Consider the following 6,700-nt stretch of genomic DNA (forward strand, 5'->3'; position numbering starts at 1 on the left):
CAGGCTATGGTGAATAATCACAGCGATTTCAGGTCTCTGAAGAAAATCTATCTAGGAGCTATGACAGTGTAAAGACACCTGCAATTTTAAATGTGCGGCGACATTGAATGAGCGCGTACCAGTAGAGGGAGCCAACGCACCACGAATGGTGCACAGCCACAGATGAGCTTTGTGTCATTTATTTGTGACATGCAGGATTGTCCGCAAAGAAATGTGGATAAGTTGTAAATCAAAGCTAAAGAGCTCATTGCAGCTGTCATTTTCACTGAAGTCTCCATAGACTTTGAATGGGACGTTTCTGACTTTGTGTTGCTTGGAGGCCATTTGCGAGAAAACGGCAACTCCTGCGATAATGACGGTGGCATTTTGTGAAAGGCAAGAAAAATACCTACGTTTTGATGTATAATTTGTGTTAATGAAGGCAAAATTGAGCGTTTGTTCAGACGTGAAGAAGAGATTGAGAAAGCGACAATGCCTGGCGTGTTTGGCGGTGGGTAGCAAGGCTAAGAAGCAATATTGAGGTAAAAGTTGAGGGATTTTGGGACAGCGGTAAAAAGGCAGAGAGAGCCCGTCTATAGGCTCGCCTGTAGGCTTCTAAGCAAGCGTAGCAGGTGAATTTCAGAGCCAGGGACTATTATTGTTTGTTTGGTATGTATCCCCAACAAATGGTCCGCATGGGATTCGAACCACTGCCCCTGTCTTCAATCTCCGCCATAGGGCCTGTCACTTTCCCATGAGCCACGAGGGCGGCCAATGGAATGGGCGCAATTCTGGTATATTTATCTTCTTCTTTTTTTTTTTTTTTTTTTTTTTAGCTCGATAGCTAGCCGGGAGCTCCAGGGCCACTGAAGCCGCCGAGAACGGCACAACTCCCGGCACGTCATTTTCAGATCACCGCGGACTTTCGCTACTCTGGTTAAACGTAAGTCACTTAGACAAGCTAGAAATGATATTGTTTGGCTTTTTTCAGTGTTTTATTTGTTCGTCAGTAAATCGGTTTGGCTGAGATTAAAGGGATTAGATTAGATAAAATAAAACTTTATTAATCCCCGGGTGGGTTCCTCCTTGGTTTTCTCACAGCTGACCAAACGTCAAACAGAAAACCAATTAAACAAAAGTGTGAGATGGTCGACAGTTTACGCCAGCGTCCTGTTATAATTTAGATAGCAAGGAGCAGGCGGCCGAGTTTATTCAACTCCACCGAGACAGCGGTGACGCTAACCAGAAGGCTAGACCGTCCAATTTCCCCAGCCATTTACTTCCGGCCTACCCGACCTTCTGAGGACCCGGCCCACGTAGACCGCTCAGGCCGGGTCCTCAGGAGGATGCAGCCCATGAATTTGGACACGACCAATAACTGGTGCACCAACCATATCTTTTCTTGTGTAAATGTAAATTTGTCTGTTATTGTGTAAATACATTCGCTATTGTGTACTCTACACACACGGAGAGATGCCAAACTGCCTTTCACTGTTCTTGTAACAGTGACAATAAAAAGCTATTCTGTTCTATTCTATTCTATATTTGCTTGATATAATGTTTACATGTCTATTTGTTTTTAAAAATCTACCATGACTGGTTGGGGTGAGGTGTATGACAATAACAATCAATTATTTGCAGTATTGGTATTCCTGAGGTCAACCTTTAGTAACAGCAAAATAACTCTGCCTTAGCTTTGTAAAATTTTCATTACTAATTACTGAATAAATATTTTTTGCTCATGACATCTTTGATAGGATTTTGTAGGTCACAGAATACCTGTTGTTTGATCGAAGTTAATAATTCTTTTGCAGAAAGACACAGAGGACGAAGTTCGAGAGGTCATCAGGAACAACCTACATTTACAAGGAAAGGTAAGAAAAGGACACAAGTTACTTAAAGTATACTTACACATTATGCCTCTGGGCTTAGATTTTGCCATGGTGTCAGGTTGTTGTCAGTTTATCTTATTCTTGTGAAAGTAATGTCAAAGGACTGGTTTAAGAGAAATTCTTCAAATCTGGCACAAGGATGAAGTGATTCGATTTTGATGGTCGGTGGGCAAACTCGCAAAATTTAGAGTCAAGTACTCAGATTCAGTTTAAATTTCACACAAATCTAGAGTAAGAGGACCTAAACGAACTGATGAACCTTTATGTCCATAAGATAAATAAGGCTACTTCACAGTGATATCATAGGTTATCCGAAAGATATAGAATAGGAAATTCAATCTGTCAACAAGTGATTGAAGGAACTCTATCACTCCACATAGCCCCTATCCCACTAACATCACTAAACTCGTCTGTACGGGAGAGTACAGGCTGTATCAAAAAGAATCATTCGATTTCAAAGTGCTTTCATTCTGCAGCCATTCACCCGGAACAATTGCATTACAACAGCAGTGGCTGCAGTGACTACAGTGAACTATGGGATGACGTATTTCATTGATTATTCATAAACATTGAACATTTTGTATGTAAAACTTTATATTCAGCCATGTATTTTAAATTTAGTGTAAGCTTAAAATACAGCCTTTTGAAAGTGTATGATTTATTTTTGATACACTGTATATTCCAGAGTCATATGTGAAGCCATCTACTTGACAGCTAAAGCTTCACCCACACTGGGTCAGGAAACAGGACAATGATCCCAAACACACCAGCAGGAGAAAGAACTGAATCTGAAGTTATAGAGTGACTGAAATACTGAAAGTAGCAGGACCTTAAGAGTGCTGTGCGTAAATGAATGGCTTCAAACCTAAATCAACTGAAGCAACGTTATAAACAAGGGTGGGCCAAAATTCTGCCACAATGATTTTAAAGACTTACGAAGTCATACAAAAAAACAACCAATTCAAGTTATTGCCAGCAAGGTAGTTATACAAGCTACTGAATCATGAGCTTTACATGTGGTGTTTCTGTGTTTTGGCTTTTGTTTTGTTAAAGTCGAGACAGATGTAAACCAGTTGGTAGATGTTGGTTGGTACTATATATTTATATATTCACAAAGGTGCTTAACCTTGTGAATGGGCCAATAGAGTCATGCATTTCCTCTGTGTGTCTTACAAAGTCAGAGGACCCAGCAATTCGTTGGCAGATGGCTCTGTACAGAGACCTCCCAAACCACTATGAGGATACTACTGACCCAGAGAAGACTGTGGAGAGAATCCTGGATATTGGTCATGTCCTCTTCCACCTGGAGCAGGTCTATATATTCAAGTTGAGTTGATTTTGCGCATTTTTGTGCCAACGTAGAGAGTATAGCTTTAAGGTACCCCACGGTCCTCTTAAACTAGCTGATTGGTCTTCATTAAAGCTGACCACATACTTCTCCAGGATAATATGGCTTCCAGATGGTAAGGTACACCAACTAAATATCTAGTATACTGAGTGGTTCAGTTTGTGTCTTCAGGTGGAGCATCCTCAGCGCAGTAAGAAGGCTGTGTGGCACAAACTGCTTTCAAAACAGAGGAAGAGAGATGTCGTCGCTTGCTTCAGGATGGCACCACTCTATAACTTGCCAAGGTATGTTCTCAAACACACACACATGTAAAATGAAGAAGAAATATTTAAAATTCTGCACTTTATTATTTTCCCACCCTCATCTACAGCCACACCTCGGGCTAGTGAGGAAAGGTTGTGGATATATGTTGCACCTACAGTGCAGCCCTTTATAAGCAGCAGAAGATGGGTAGATAAACAGTTATTAGTCATCCATGTATCTCTCTCATACTAGGCACCGGGCTGTAAACTTGTTCCTGCAGGGCTATGAAAAGTCCTGGATGGAGACAGAGGAGCACTACTTTGAAGATAAACTCATAGAAGACCTCGCTGTAAGTTCATTTCATTTAAAAAAAACAAAACGAGTGGAATTCTTCTGACTACTCTGGAATTTTTGCTTGTTTTGAAGGCAAATTATGTGTTAATTTCTTCAGTGTATAGCAGAGTTTTAGCACTTTGTGAATGTGTGTTGATTTCAGAAACCAGGTGAACAGGAGCCATCTGAGGAAGAGGAGGGGCAGAAACACAAACACATAGATCCCCTGCATCAGCTCATCCAGCTGTTCAGCAGAACAGCCCTAACAGAAAAATGGTGTGTATTTTACACACTACCTGTTAAAAGTCCCTATTTTTCCAGTTATTTGTTGCAGTTCATGTCGTTAAAGTCCAATGAATAGCTTGAAATGGTACAAAGGTAAGTGGTGAGCTGCCAGAGGTTAGGTTACCCAAAACTGAAAAATAATGTACATTTCAGAATTATACCAAAAGGCCTTTTTCAGGGACACAACATGGGTTAACAATTCAAAGCTGTTCTGCAGCAGTGAAGGTTGATCAAGCCTTGAAAGCTGCTGCTACTAATTCCTACAGGTGTTCCAACTTGGATTAATTCCAACCCCCTCTGTCTGCATAAAGCAGTGTTGGTGCCATACCCTTGTGAGCATCAGCTGAACAGTACTGTACTGCAGTAAGTAGTGTGTTGCTACAAAAATGGTGAGAAAAAGACCATTAACAGTGGAAGAGAGAGAGACCATCATAACACTTAAAAATGTAGGTCTGTCCTGACAAAGAAAGTCAAAGTGTCAGTGAGTACAGTTTCCTTCACCATCAAACGCACTGAGAAACAAACTGTGACAGGAAGAGGTCTGCAGACCCAAAGACACGACTGAATCACAGGACAAGGTTCTGAGAGTTAACAGCTTGTGTGATAGGCAGCTCACAGGACAACAGCTTCAAGCACATCTATCTCAAGGAGCTTCGTGATGTAGTCACCTGAAATGGTTTCATTTCACAGGTGTGCCTGTCAGGGTTCATTTGTGGAGTTTCTTGCCTTCTTAATGGGGTTGGGACCATCAGGTGTGTTGTGCAGAAGTCAGGTTGGTACACAGCTGACAGCCCTGTTTGACAACTGTATTAATTTATAATATGGCAACAACCAATGAGGTAAGTAAAGAGAAATGACAGCCCATCAGTCAGTCTGGGAAATTGCTAAAACTCTGAATGTGTCCCCAAGTGCAGTCAGGAAAAAACGCTATGACAAAACTGGACCGCCCCAGGAAAGGAAGACCAAGAGTCACCTCTGCTGCTGAGGATACATTCATCCGAGTCCCGAGGCTCAGAAATCGCAAGTTAACAGCAGCTCAGATTAGAGCCCAGATAGATGCCACACAGAGCTCCAGTAGCAGACACATCTCTACATCAACTGTTCAGAGTGTGTGAATCAGGCCTTTATGGTCAAATAGCTGCTAAGAAACCACGACTAAGGAAAAGCAACAAGCAGAAGAGATTTGTTTGGGCCAAGAAACACAAGGAGTGGACATTAGACCAGTGGAAATCTGTGCTGTGGTCTGATGAGTCCAAATCTGAGATCTTTGATTCCACCCACCGTGTCTTTGTGTGACGCAGAAAAGGTGAACGGATGGTCTCCACATGCACGGTTCCCACTGTGAAGCATGGAGGAGGAGGTGTGATGGTGTGGGAGTGCTTTGGTGGTGACACCATTGCTGGGATTTTTTTCAAAATTGAAGGCACACTGAACCAGCATGGCTGCCACAGCATCCTGCAGCGACATGCCATCTCATCCAGTTTGTGTTTAGTTGGACCGTCATTTATTTTCCAACAGTACAATGAGCCCAAACACACCTCCAGGCTGTGCGAGGGCTGTTTGACCAAGAAGGAGAGTGATGGAGGCCTGGCCTCCACAGTCACCTGACCTAAACCCAATGGAGATGGTTTGGGATGAGATGGAGCACAGAGGGAAGGCAAAAGGACCAACAAGTGCTCAGCATCTCTGGGAACTCCTTCAAGACTTTTGGAAAACCATTTCAGGTGACCACCTCATGAAGCTCATGGAGAGAGAATGCCAAGAGTGTGCAAAGCAGTAATCAAAGCAAAGGGCGGCTATTTTAAAGAATCTGAAATATAAAACATGTAAATATTCATCAAAATAATGAAAAACTGTTAAATGAGAAGATGTCATTTCAGTCAGTGGTGCACCAAAATTATTTTCCTTAATACAGCTATAATTGTGCTAACTTTGGTGAATGTGTTTGTTTTTGCAGTAAACTGGATGAGGATCATCTCTACATGGCCTACGCAGACATCATGGCTAAGGTATCTGTTGCTGAGTACCAACACTAAACACTTTTGAATTGAAACTCACATAGCTGGCTTAGCATAGACGGTAAAAAAACCTGTTATTGTTCTGCGTGCTGTTTATGTCATCGACCAGGGATGATGCTTTTGGGCTGATGGATTACTTGCAGGGCGCTGTACTGCCTAATCAAATCACTTATTGCAACTGGCACCTCCCCTACCTTCAGTGTAGAATAGTTTAGTGTGGCCTGAAAAGCTAAGAGAGGGAAAAGAAATTAAAAACAGATGCACCAAACTGTGGCAAATTAACCAAATGTTAGCAGCTGCACTGTTAACAGTAGCACTAGCAGCTGCACTAGTAACTAGTCTTCTGGATGGTAGAGTTGTTGTTGGTTTAGGACACTGTTAATATATCACTGCTTAGTGATTGCACTCCGAATTGGGTCTGCTGGGTATATTTCTTCAGACACTTCATGCTGTCAAGGCCGGGAGAGCAGTACGTGGGAGTGAACATAAGTGCAGACACAATACAGAGCGGAAATAAGATTTCACAAGTTTTATTGAAATCACAGAATAAACTATGGTGAGACATGAATACGTGGCAGGGAAATCTCTGACGAGGAGTCTTG

At 42.1% G+C, this 6,700-nt stretch overlaps 1 long non-coding RNA gene across 1 annotated transcript; it reads left to right on the forward strand.

Annotated features, from left to right (window-relative positions):
- Window positions 1-4,012: 4,012 nt before the first annotated feature.
- LOC109199082 (uncharacterized) lies at window positions 4,013-6,150 on the forward strand. The gene is made up of 2 exons (XR_002059581.2): window positions 4,013-4,071; window positions 6,038-6,150. It is a non-coding gene; the product is annotated as an uncharacterized LOC109199082 (long non-coding RNA).
- The last annotated feature ends 550 nt before the right edge of the window (window positions 6,151-6,700 follow it).

Source organism: Oreochromis niloticus, unplaced genomic scaffold (genome assembly GCF_001858045.2).
Source record: "Oreochromis niloticus isolate F11D_XX unplaced genomic scaffold, O_niloticus_UMD_NMBU tig00008555_pilon, whole genome shotgun sequence".
NCBI classification, from domain to species: domain Eukaryota; kingdom Metazoa; phylum Chordata; class Actinopteri; order Cichliformes; family Cichlidae; genus Oreochromis; species Oreochromis niloticus.